Source organism: Strix aluco, chromosome 10 (assembly GCF_031877795.1).
Source record: "Strix aluco isolate bStrAlu1 chromosome 10, bStrAlu1.hap1, whole genome shotgun sequence".
Taxonomy (NCBI): domain Eukaryota; kingdom Metazoa; phylum Chordata; class Aves; order Strigiformes; family Strigidae; genus Strix; species Strix aluco.
Window position 1 is genome coordinate 21,467,607 of NC_133940.1, and position 13,954 is coordinate 21,481,560.

At 43.4% G+C, this 13,954-nt stretch overlaps 1 protein-coding gene across 5 annotated transcripts in view; it reads right to left on the reverse strand.

Moving 5' to 3' along the window:
• Window positions 1–13,954, reverse strand: part of FGF13 (fibroblast growth factor 13) — a 277,313-nt gene that overhangs the window by 61,121 nt on the left and 202,238 nt on the right. The window lies entirely within an intron of this gene.

Genomic DNA, 13,954 nt, shown 5'->3' on the forward strand with positions numbered 1-13,954 from the left:
CTGTTCCTTACAGGTGCTGCTGCCTCCCCTCCACGGACGCGCTCGGCTTTTGCATTGCAACACTTGTCACCAGGCAGTAAACAGCCAGCGCTCCCCTGACGCCTGGTCGCCGGCAGCTCAGCGCTGAGACTGCAGCAGCAGAAGTCCTCAGGCAGCGGATGCACACACTCGCACACACCCCACGAGCTGTGCGCTGGATACAGAAATGAGGCGACGCAGCAAGCCCCTTATCACCACCCTCCCCTCTTCCTCCTCCTCCTCTTCCTCCTCCTCCTTCTCTCCCAGGCAAAGCAGCGAGCGGGAGACCTGCCCGGTGGCTCTTTGTGTGGAGAGTTGCGGAGGGACCCCCGGGGTGCAGGCAGCGAGGAGGCAGAGGCTCAGGGTGGGCAGCGGGAGCTCGTGTACCCCAACTGCCCACCCTTCCGGCCCCACGGGCTGTGGGTACCTGCTTTTGGCAGAGCCACCTCCTGGGGAGGCGCAGACACCCAAACAAACGTGACTGCGATGAGCAAATAGCTGGCACCAGGTTTTTGGCAGCGGAGTGAGGACACCGGGCTGGCAGCAGGAAGGTGGTTCGGGGAGGCAGGCAGGGGGGCAGGCAGGGCAGCTCCAGCCATAGCTCTCCCCTGCCTTTCCCTCATCCTTACAGGACGGCCCCCCCTGCCTCACTGATTTACTGGAGGCTTTGTGCCTCTCTTGCCTTTTCTTCCCCCCTGCCCGCTCTCAGCTCCAATTTTCTAGCAGAGACTAGAAAATCCTCAGAGAGAGCAATTTCCTTGTCATTGCTATGTTCTCCCTCTTCCCTTTGTCCCCCCACCGTGTCTCTGTATCCCCTGAGCCAGGCTCTCATGTCAGCTGGGTTTATTCACCCCTGGCTAAGTGGGGGCCAGACTGTGGTGGTACCAGGGCAGGGAGAAGCGGCGGTGCCACAATGCTGGGAGCCCAGTCTGGTGTCAGAGCCTGGCACCGCACTGTGGTTAATGCCCTGCACAGCCGACACCGAACCCTGCACACATCCATGCTCCAGGACGTAGGAAGCAGGAGGTCCTGGGGGTCCCTTTGCAACCCACCTCCTGCTCTTCAGCATGCTTTCAACAGCTGGAGTCTAAAATAAAGCCAGTTCAGGCTAGAAACAAAACAGAGATTTGCAGCCCTGAAGGCAAACAACTACTGAAAGAATTTATCCCTGAGGCAGAGGGGATTCACAGTCACTTGCAGGGACTGAGGCAGGGTGGGATGTCCTGTCAGCAGGAGGGGGGAGGCTGTAGACTGGCTCCTTGCAGGAGCTGAGCTCAGTGGGGACTGTGATGGCAATAGGCTTCAGCCATCCAAGCCCGGGAGCTTCGTCTTGAGTGCCCGGGGCCAGTCCCAGGGCTCCCCTGGGGCGATCAAGACAGAACGATGCAAGGTGGGTTGGTGTGACAGCACCAGATTTCTGATGCACTTTCAGGCTGAGCCAAGCTTCTTGGGATACCTGCCCCTCCTTTCTCTCCTCCCCATGCCCTCAGCAAAGCCACACGGTCCTCTCCTCCCTCCCTGGGGTTGCACACTGTGGTCCCAGGCAAGTGCAGCAGAAACCATGCCACCCAATACCTTCACTTCAAAGAGCTCAATTCAAAAGCAGTTCTCTGTATCTCTGCAAACGTTACAGTCCTTCCCTGGACTAGAAACAGCTCTCAAAGGGGCCAAATCTGTCTCCTTCAACTGGGAACTCCTGCCCCAATAAAACATGTTGTGTGGCCAGGCCTTAGTAAGAGAAATGCCCATAGTGCACAAGTTTTAAGACAATGTCTGACTGAAAGTACAATGTGTGTCATCAGAGCCTGAGCCCTCGACTGCTGACATAGTATATTGAATTTGGCAGCCCCACATACCCATCCACAATACCTCTTTTCTGCAAAAAGTACACCTGCACGTATAGGTGCATATACACACACTCACCATTGTTTATGAGGCACTTCATGGCATCCACATATACATATTAAATAAATACTCCTAATTTCTTCTTTGGTTTATACAGTAGGGTAAAAATAACTGTAATTCACAAGTTCCACCACTACCCTCATCTGCCAGTCCACATAAGACATGTGAAATCCAACCCAAGAGACAGCCAGTTGGATATTATTAGTAATAACTCATCCTACTCAACTCACCGGTAACGTACTATGAATTTTGCCATCTTTCCACTTTCAATACAGTCATGAATGAGACTTGTTTTTTTCTGAGATTCACCCATTGCTTTATAAATATTCCCAGTTTGGAAAGCAGTGTTTGATCTCCGGATCAAAGTGAAGCTGCCTCATTGTGATCTGTCCTATAGGTCAGATGACGTTTCATTTTCACAATGACTAACCAGAACTCAGACTTCGGCTACCCTTGAAAGTCCTGGGGAAAAGCAGTATATAAAAGCAGTATTTAGGATATCTTTCTGCCAGCATTCCAGCCTGCATGCTTAAAATCCATAATGAAAATTCATTTGCACAAATGTTCCTTGACAGATAACTAAAGAGAGGAATAAAAATAGCATATATGCATAATCAGATTTAAGTTTCAAAAAACAGTCCTCCAGCTTTTTTGCACGATCAACCTCTCCATCTATCGGTACTCCTACAAACATGTCTTCATTTACTATAAATGGTACATGAAAATGAAGATCTTGTTGGGAAAACGTCTTTGGTACAGGACCCGTCTTTGGACTACTTCAGTGTTACAGATATAAAAATCTCAAGGAACAGCTTTATTTTCTTTGAAAGGCAAGAGCTGTTCATTCTATACCATGCTAAAAAGGTAAAAATAAAATAAATAACATTCCAAGTGACTTCTTGAATGTAGAAGACAACCAGACACTCCTTGAACATACATCATCTTTCTTTGTGTGTGATTATTGTAACAGGGCACACTTAAAGCTAAAGAGTAAATTGCCAGCCCCATTTCAATCAAGAATTAAGCACCTCTTAAGAAATCAGCATGGGACAGACTTGTACACTTACTGTCAGAGACAGTGTCATGATCTACCAGGAGCTGGGATCTGACCCAGCAGCAATTCCACTGCTTTGCAGTAGACGAAGATTTCACCCACTTTTGATTCATATCTTTTCCTTCCAGTCAGCTGTTAAGTTTATGATGATGAATATTTCCACAATTCTGATCATTAAAATGCACTTGACCCTCCAGATGTTGCCTGGTTTGGGCAAAAGTAAAGCCTGCAATTTGGTACCATGTCCCCCCAGACCAAGACTGGGCTCTCTGACTAACACAGGACATGGTTTTCAGCCAACACAAAGTGTGCTCCTGGCTTCTGCAAGAAAAGGCATCAAACCCCCATCACTGGCCCAAACTGCAAGCAGTGGTGGCTGTTTCACCAAATTAGAGGAAAGTGCAAAACTTCTGGGTTTTGCTCCATCTTCCTTGAACCGTTTGCACTGTGGCAGGTCCCAGACCTCTGCTGTTTCCCATGAGTTTGGATCTATCTCGAGCGCAGAAGATTTATAGCAGGACCTATACAAACAGATAGATACTAAGCAAAACAAACACTGCACAAAAATTGAGACCAGATGAAAAATCACAAGCCAGATCCACACCTCACTGTCATGGAACAAGCTGCAAGTTTTGACAAGCAGTGGAGGCTTTGCAGCGTGCCTGGTGCCAGCTGCAGCCTGTGAGCAGAGGAGCCCCTTTCCCCCCACTGCTGTTCACCTATGCTATTTCAGCACATGAACGTCAACAGATGTGATCGCACGCAGAGCAGTGTATCAGCACAGCATCGCTGTCAGAGAAGGGGACGGGTGGAGGAGAGATGGTACTTTCCGGCTGCCTGTTCACGTGCACTGGTGATTGGCACATGAGCCCAACGTGCGACTTGCCAAGGGACCCAAGCTCCTCTGTGCTCTGTAGAAGCATTAACGATTCTCGTGACATGTTGCCATAAAGCAGGAACTTGCTGCCAGCACCTTGGGTCAAAATATCCCATCCTCAGACTAAACAGCATATTCAGTTATTTCCTCTATAAACAAGTACCAAAGGATTTATAGTAGGTCCTATATAAAGAGGTGTATGCTGGGGAAAACAAATGCTGCATGAAAATCAAGACCAAAAGAAAAATCACAAGCCAGCTTCAGACCTCACTTGGCCCAGCATAAACCCCAAACCACCCCTCTACATTTACAAGCCTGGAGCTGCTTTGGTATGACAAAAAAATTTCAGCCTGGCATGGGATGTCAGGAGTCCCTCTGAGACTCTTTTGTTCTTGCTGGGGTAACATGCTACTGCTGTTACAGAACAAGCAGGAAAAAAAACCTTCAGGACTCAAATCTGTGGAGTATTTCCACTGGCTACACTCCCCAAAAGTAGAGAATTATTTTCTGAAAAGTGCCACCAGAATTACTTCTCTCTCTTCTCAGGTTGAGATAAACAAGACTTCATCCAGTCGGGTATGACACAGCAGCACCGAGGCCCCCAGTGATTTTTTTCCTCTTCTAAGCAAACAGAATTACTATTCACCAGGAAACAGAGCTGTTCAGACCCAAGCCCCGCATCACTTAGCTCCTCTGTGAAACATCCCGTGGAAATGACTCAGCCTTTCCTCTGCAGCCAGCTCCACGGCTGGACACAAGCGCTGAAAAACGGCGAGTGTCTGGGTGCTCCCTGCTCGGGGGATGAGCACAGTTTGCTGTCCAGTTCACTGTCCCTGAAAGCCTAGTTTTACCCTAGGTATGAGCCAAATTAAGAGTCAGCTAGAGGTTTATTTTGGAGCGCAAGGTGGAAAAAGGGATTAGTGGAAGGGCTGGGCCTTCAGGCAGTTCCAGACCAAGAGCTCAGATTTGAGAATATTTTAGTCCACAGACCAACTGGGCTACCTTAAAATTAACCTTAATAGTATAGATCAGCTTCAATAACCAGCTGCAGAAATTTATACGAGCCGTATTGCTGTAAAAAGAAGTATTTTTATGTTGAGAGCATAAGGGCACTTGTAAACAGTGACTTGGATGTTCCTGTGTGTGTCTGTGCCATGGTTCTTTGCAAAAGTGCACTGTGCAGCCCTACTCAGTAACAAGAAAAAAATCAAAATAAATTCCCATGATACCAGTGTAGACCTATCACCTGACCCACTTAATCTAAGAGCTCACTCGTTCAAGGGATTAGGTGGCTGGTTGATTTTTGTCTTCTCAGAGTACAGAATCTGAATCCCAACACCTGAAGAGACCCCAGTACAACTGGTGCATGGTGCATAGGACTGGATGTGCTGAAACTGGCCCCTATCTAGCAAAACAGAGACACACGTCCCTGTCTTCAACATGTGAGTCATCTCACTGAGACTACTAAGATATTTAAAAAATAATTATGTGCCTGATGCATTACAAAAGGTTCTCATATCCTAATCCTGTTCTCTTATCAGATCTGCACAAGTTTGCTAGGACAAGGTTCACTGACTCTGACAAGAATTTGGGCCTCTTCTTCATGACTGACATGCCCCGCTAAGTGCTCAGGATGGACATGACATCTCATGTCAAGAGCACCAGTTTCTTCTCAGACTCTCAGAAAAAAACACTAATGAGAGAAATCCCAGTTCTGCCCCTTTCCAGCTGTGAATTCCAATCTCTTTACAGCACTGTCTCAGTCAAAACTGGATTTGATCTGACCTGGTGGTGCAGGCATTTTTGGAAACGGAGGGCATTTTTTGAAGGTAGAGAAATGGAAATATTTTTGCCTAGGTTAATCCATATTCAGTCATCCCAAAATGTCAACCACAAAAGATCGTCTATCCGGGGCATAAAAGATCAGTGCCAATCAGCTGGGAAAGGTCACAGAACAAACAGAAGAGATCAGCTCGCACAGCTCTGCAGGCTCCCAAATTGGGAACACGTTATTCTGGTGTCTCGAGGGGCCCAACCTGAGCCAGGAACTTGCAGCAGTGACCGACCGAGTTCTCTCTACGCACCACAAAGCCACAGCAAAAAATACTCTCCATCAGTATGCACAGAAGTAACCGTTCATTCACCTCTCAGCATGATGACTCTTGGAAACATCAATGTAAATGACAGCATATCATCCCTGAAATATTTACATCTCAGCATGGGACACACAAGAAGTGTGGGCTATATGCCACTGTCAAACTTAACATAAGGCTACTTTACACATGACAAAACACTGCAAATAGTCCTTCACAGGCCCAAAGCAAGTTGCCTAGAGATTGTCACGTTACTCAAATGGATCTTTTCCCACCTTTTCACAGATCTGATGGTTCATCCTTTGTCAAGAGCTTGACAAAAACAGACTCATTTGGTCTCCAGTGAGTTGGAGCCTCTGAGAGTTCTTCCCCTCCCACCTGCACCCAAGTATTTCTACAAGCTTCTCATAGCCATGGTCCTTGCTTTGCTCAGAAGCTGACTTCTGCCCCGCTGCTTGACTTCACATAACTACAGAGCCCAGTTCGCTGCATTCATGTGATGGGTGCCAAGCTTGCTGCTTCCCGTTGCTGTGTTAACGATGTAAGACCCATCTGTTTTCTAATAATGAAACCAAATTACCCAGGCTGGGATCAGAAGAGCCTGGCAATGGTTTTCTGTGACTTTTACCTGATTGCTGAGATCATAGCACCAAGTTCACGCACACAAATGAGAACGCGAACAGAGCTGGTCACAAATGAAAGGGACTTTGAGCAAAAAGTGCCATGTCTTGGATGAAGGCAGGAGCTCGAGTTAGACCCTGCACTGGGTCGATGCTTCTGCAAACTTGCAAGTGGGGCCTTGCTCCACTCACTGTCATGGAAGTAGAATTAGTTTACCTGAGCAAAAATGCTGGTCTTAGTGTCAGTAACCAGAACGAAAGTATATCCTTGAGGGTTAGGAAAAGGGCCATGAGCCCAAACTTCTGCATTCTGTCTCAGTTCACCATGTAATAATCATGATACTAATAGTGACATAACATGACACATCTAGCCTAGGTTCAGTGATGTAAAAGTTAGGTTTATCTAAGCTCATCCGACAAATATCTGGGCTGTACAACCAAGAAAGAAGAGAGAAAGGCACCTCCAGGTGGCAATCCATTCCCATCCAAAAATGCACCAATATTTTCACAGGTGCATGAAAGAAAACACTACCTCTGCCTTGCTGAACTATCATTGCGGGGTGATTCAGACTGCAGTCTACCTAACGCATATTTATGGTAAATAATATTCACCACTATCAAAATGAAGTTATCGCTTAATGAAGGTCCATGTAGATCAGTGTCTTACTTCCGGCAGTGCTCAGTAATACATGTGAATATAAACACAGCCCAAGTAGTTACACAGTCGCACTTCCCACGCACACATACCTTCCAGCAATTGGCCTCATGGCAACTCCAGCCTTAGCAGGAGCTGCTGCTGGCAAGAGCAGAGCAAAGGTGACATCTATAAATCACACAGGGATTTTGAGGTGAAAAATGTAACGTAACATAAGTAAACAGAGGGGAATTCATTAGCATAAGTTAGATGTGCTCTTTTTGCAAGCAACACTCACAAGTAACATTGGCTAGCAAAACAGGAATGAAAACCACAAGCTGGCATTTGCTGTATTGGATTTAAATAGGTCTGAAGACTAGAAGAATTGTGTATGCAAATTCTACATAAGCAAATTAGAAGAAATTCAGAGAAGTCAATTCAGAGAAGGAGGCTAATAGCAGAACATCTGCTGCTGCTCCAAATGTTCACATTAGGTGCCTGGGTACATTTCTGGGGACTCAGACCTCATCAGAAAGCACAGAAAAGTTTTGTTGCTATGCAGAGAAACAATGCTCAGAAGTCAGAGAAATAGATATAAAGCTGCCCAAGCTAAGCAATGTTAATCCTTGCTTAAGTCCAGCAGAACTACAATAGGAACACATTTGCTTGTACAGAGACTTGATAACTGTCCAACTTGTAGCTGCATTTCTACCTAAAACCACCACAAAACTAGGATTAAGCTGCAGAACTAGATACAAATATAATACCATGATTTTAATTAAATTCCCAGTCCATATGTATGGCCTTCACAACTCCCCAGTCATACTGCTAAATCATGCTGAGCTTAACTCACAGCAGAGAGACACCATATTTAGCAGATGATGATATATCATCAGGATTTCTGTCCTCTCCCTCCAACCCTCTTCCCTTTGTTTATCATTCTCATTTTCCATCTCCTCCTGCTAGGATCCTCTTTTCTTGTTTCATTAAAAATTACAACATGCTTCTGATGACCAGTAACCACAAAAACCATCGGTATTTCGATGTCCTTATCCTTCAGTTGAGGTCAACTTAATCTTGTTTACAAAGAAATAAACTTAGTTCAGCTTTATCTACAACACAACATTCCAAGGCCTGGGAGCTTTTGCTGGGAAAGAAAGGACAAAGAGCAGAATCAGATTATAAGGCACAGAACTAAGCCTGCTGGATTGCAAGAAGTTATCTTGGCTTATCTTTCAATGTTATCATTCAACCGATTCCACTCAGTCCGTTCCATGTAACCTTAATGAAGGAAGACCTCCTTGCATTTTCTTGTCCCCTAAATGGGGCAGTTATGAGAGGTTGAAGGGTTGAATTGTAAAAAGGCACATATATGTACAGCTGCACAGGTAAAACATGTAGCCATGCAGAATTCATGAAATTCTGCAAGGCATGCAGGGATCCCAAGCAGTTCCCCTCACACGATTGGAGCAAGAGATATGGCTCCCAGAAGTTGCTGGTACCTGTATTTCCTCTGGACTGTGGCAAACTGGGCATCTCAAGTCTCTGCAAATAGGGGTTCTACATTCATAATACAGACACTTAAATACAGGCATGGTTTTTTCTGCCTTTCTTCTTCCTGACTTGGAAATATGAGCAAACCCAAGGTATTTCAATAATGCAGAGATGCACAAACACCAGGGAATCAGAATAAAACTGTTAATGCTGGGAGAAACTTCCACCTCCCTCAGCCCTTTCTTTTTTCTCCAGTTCTGTAATATATGAAATGTCTTACTCAGTGACTATATTTTTAAACCATTATTGCCATAAATTTTACCCTACTTAAAAAGTTCTGATGTAAAGTCTTTCCAGGAGGCTTTCGGCAAAATACAGTTTCCTGCACAGGAAGCATGCTGCAGAACATTAATTTGTAAACAGTTACAAACCAAACAAATGGGACAGATTTCCAGGACTTCCAGTCGAAAAAGTAAACGTATAGGAACTACTGCTATTACCAGAAACAAGAGGGACACCTAGAGTTAGTTCTTGTAACTGTCCCAGCAAGGTCATTCACTTTCTTTTCCAGTTTTGTTTCGGTCACTGGTGATATTTAATTCCAACAACCGTACGTGGTGCTTCCAGCTGTAATTAACAGCAAACTTGAAAGCGCAGGGCTCAGGCAAGCAGGGAGAGCCGCTGCGATTGTGCACTAAACGCTGTGTTTTCGTATTTCACCGGAGCTCGGTGTAGCCGCTCACTGTGGGGCCCACCCGCCGCCGGGGCCGGCTCCGGGGCCGCAGGCACCGCGGGGGCGGCCGCTGTCCGCGGTGCTGAGCCCCGGCCGCTGTCCGCGGTGCTGATCCCCGGCGCCCAGCCAGCCTCGGGCCGCATGCTGTCCCGCTCCACCACCCCACACACCTCCGAGCTCCGTGGAACGAGTCCCCAGCCCTTTACACCAAGTTTACAACCAAACATCAAGGTCCGTAGTCAACCACCAACATTTCCTTTGTATACTGCGGCTAGGCAACGTACTCCCCAAAAGCTAACCTATAGCAAAATCTTTTGACGGTTTCAGACCCACTTCATCTTTGCCGCTGTCATGCTATGAAAACTTACCGCTTTTGCAAAAGAGCAAGGCATTCAATAGTTAATAATCTGGATTACATACTAAGTGATTATATCTTGTAAACGCATTTTTAACCTGCCAAAAACATTGCAGACTGCTTACTTCACATCCTACACTTTACTATACTTAGATTTACTATATTAATTGCAAGAGAAAAAAAACCATGGATGCCGCATGCAATGTCATAAAAGTTGTTTACTAATCATGTTGAGTTATTTCTAATAAAGAGTGATATATGACCCAGACAGTTAATATCTAACTCTCACAGTTAATATCTAACTCTCTGTACATGCTGCCTATCAGATTATTGTCTGATATTGGGGCATTTTCCAAGCATCTTTGGATTTGTTTTTCTCTCCTAGCCGTAGGGCGTTGGTTCTTACAGTAATCTGATCATTTCACATACCAAATGCAGAGAACACACTTTTTCATTATTAAAGAAAAAGAAATTACACCATCATAAGCCTTTAGCTAAAACATTTGCAAAGAATAGAGAAATGCTGATGGTTTTGTATTAAAAATGTTTTGAAGTTATTAAAACCATAACGAGATTGTCTTCAGTTAACGTTAGGCACAGTACTCTCAGGAAAGGCAATTAGAACAGGACTAGAATAATTTTTTTTTTTTTTTTTTTTTTCCTTCAAAGCAAGCCTTATACCTGACCTAAAGCCTGGGTACAAAATTAACTAAATATGTGGCACGGATGTTTAAAAGGCCATAAAATCAACCTGTGCGACATTTGAAATACATATTCAAACAGGACAAATTTGCCAGTTCAGCAGCATATTCAGTATATTTACAGTTCCAATCAGTAGGAATCAACAATAACACTTGCCTTTTCCTTCTTAAATAGTGTATTTATAGAGTTATCAAAGAAAATTCAGTGTTAAAGAACAACCACATTCTTAATAAATACTAAGCTTTAATTTCTTTATGTAGTTTATTATCTCCTCAGAGGATTAGTTGCCAGGAAATACCTTCTCCTTCTAGTTTTTTCCTGTAAAAATATCGCTTAAATACATCTTACCTGAATAAGACTTTCTTAACCCCAAAGCCATGCTGCTTTACAAGCTGCTCCTACCCAGACAATTGCAGTCTACATTTGGAGCAGACACACAGGGAGTAGATCAGAGAAAGTTTAAGGCATATTTAAAGTATTCTCTAAGGTACTGGCCAGAAACATCAAGCCCATACTCGCGGTATAGAGAGATCATTAATGGGCATTAGTGACAGACCATTATGACTTTCAGAGATCATTAAAGATTCATAATGTAGCTGTATTGTTCTGGCAACATCCAACCGTTTCTTGGACATAAATGTACATTTCTCCTACATGATCTACTTAAGTTTATTATTTTTTGAGTGTCAAATTTTATTTTCTGCCTCCTAGAATTACAAAGAATGCCTGTAACAGGATACCGTAGTACATTACGCCAGCCATAGGAGCCTGGTGCTTGGTTTAGTATTGTAAGGCATTTTGCAATATGAATAGCTCAACAGCATTCATGAGGTAGAATATCTACCATACTTTCTTTCTTCTTTAAATAAGCTGCATTATCGATGTACCATAAATGTTACAAGTATAAAAAGCACTTTGACAAATTACATTTGCTAATAATTCTGAAATAACTACCTTTTGAAATCTTTAATCTTTACTTCTGCATTTCAGAAAAGCTCCTTTTTTGACATGTGGATTTAGTGAAAAATATTAAAAATATTCTAGTTGGGGTCAGACAAACCAGATACTCCTAATGCAATTTTGATGAGTGAAGAGAGCACTGAGATTTGGTTTTGAAGATGTACAGTACTGCAAAGACTGTGGTTCAGAATGTGACCACAATTATACTTCAATTGTGTTAATCAACGGCTGGATTTGAATTTTCTGTTGCTGAACTTGACTGAGACCTTGTTTAACTCATTATTCTTCAGCATAGCAAGTTAAACCCATGCTCACATATTATATAAGTAATGAGATAGAGTCAGATTTCAAAGGCAAACACTGTCTCTAAGTGTGATTTGGTCATTGTGGAGTCACACGACTGCATGTAGTATAGAAGAGCTATTTAAAAAGGCTCTGCCTCTTCACCAGGAGTTACCACTCCCTCTGAGACACGTTTACAAATCACGTGTGCATGAGCTTGGTTTATTTTGCAGTGTAATGGACCAGCAGTGAACCTACACCAATTTGCATATCAGGAGGAAAATCACTGAACTCCAGCTGAGGAGCAGTAACTTCTTAATTCCTCTAACACAATCACTTGCAAATGCATGAGACATGCTAAGGATCAGGCCCTTAAAGTCACAGACAAGTAAACATCTTCCAGATGCCTGGATTTAGGTACTAAAATGAGATCTAGAAAATGAAGTCACTCAAGCATTTTAACACATTTTAGCATTTATGTTTTGCTGAATCTCAACCTGAAAGGTGAAACATGCCAGTTTACTACTAATAAACAATTTTCCCAAAATAATATTTCAGTGTTTACCAATACACATTACTGCTTATGTACTTGGAATTCACAACAAGTTTGTAGAAACAAATCATGCTGTGAATTGCACAATTTTAGAATATTCACTGTTTATTAGGCCACAGTTGCTTATAATCAAGCTGGGAATATTGTTGATATCCAAGGATATTATTAAAACCATCCTTAATTATTGCTGCTAGAAACAAACAGTGTAACACCAAGAAAACTGCAGTGGGGCAAAAAATGAAGTTGATTCTGAGACCCCTCCACTTGGAAATGGCACTGTTTTCACCAAAAAAAAAGTAAAAAACCCATGTGGAAGAATGTACTCAAGCCCATCTCTAATTACCTGCTGAGTTCTCTTGATTTCAAACTACTGACATTGAGTTGATAGGTTTTATGTCACCCCGTGTCAATTATTGACAGGCAGTCAAAAGCCAGCAGTGGCATTGCTTACTTACTGCCTTGCAATTATAAACAAGGTTAATCTGCTTGTAAATGTAGTTCTTTTTCCATATGCGCTGGTGCATTTAACTCCTTTTCCCAAAGCCTACATGAATTTGTAATGACAACTCCCTAAAATTTACACAGTTCTTATTAAAATTTCAGTATTCTGTCCTCTTCAGGTACCTCAAGAATGGTTTAAGTGATTCAGAATCATTCTTATGGTTTTACAATAAAATTGGAGTTGCATATTGAAAACATAACCTGTGCCCAGATAACTCTTATTATCATCTAGTTATTCATTGCATATTAACTTGTTTTACTGTTCTTATTAATAAAAGGAAAATACAGCTTGTGTCTAATCTCCACTTTGTTTTGATTACTTTATGTCTATTATGTGCCCTCAGCACATGACTAGAACCACCCGGCATAAAGGAACACAGCTCCTCTGAGATTCCAGCTCAGACCTCATCTCTTCTAGAGCATCAGGTACCTCTGTGGGGTGTCAGTTTAAAAGAGCAACTTTATAGTGTGGTGTGGGACCTGCAGTAAAAGGGCTACAAGTAGAATTTGTAAAAAAATAGTCATTTAACATTTTTTTCCTTACGTATCAATAAAAATCAAGCTGATACTTGTTATGAAGTACTCACCAGAGATTGCCACGTTATAACTAGCGGATAACTGATGACTAAACATTTAAGAGAAATGAGAAAAGATGGTTTGGAGAGGGCATTTACATTTGTAACCATCCAAGGATGAAAGCTCAAATTAGCCCTCCAAGAGAGACAGTAGTGAGTCAAACCCAGTCCCTTTAAGGCACAATCTGATCAGTTTACCCATGGTATTATGTGCCACACTTTACAGGTGACCAGAACAGATGGCTTGGCAAGTCCCAGCAGGATTTGCAGCCCCATGGTACCTTGCTGGCTGGTATAGGCATAGTGCAGTAGGGACTACATCAAGCACTCTCCTCCCAGAAATCACAGCCACACTCCCAGCAGAGTGGTCTACCTTCTGTGCATGTTCTCCACAACAGACAAACTTTGTCTAGTTTGCATCTAAGCAATGATGCACCCAAAGCACACCCAAAGAAGCTAGCACGGGTACAAGAGAAATGACACACATTATTGCTCTCTGTGGCAGAAAAATAGCCCCTTTCCATGACTGTAACATGGGATTGGATTCACTATTATGCATTTGTGTTTCAATTAATCCTGCTTTGCAGTTTTGAACTGA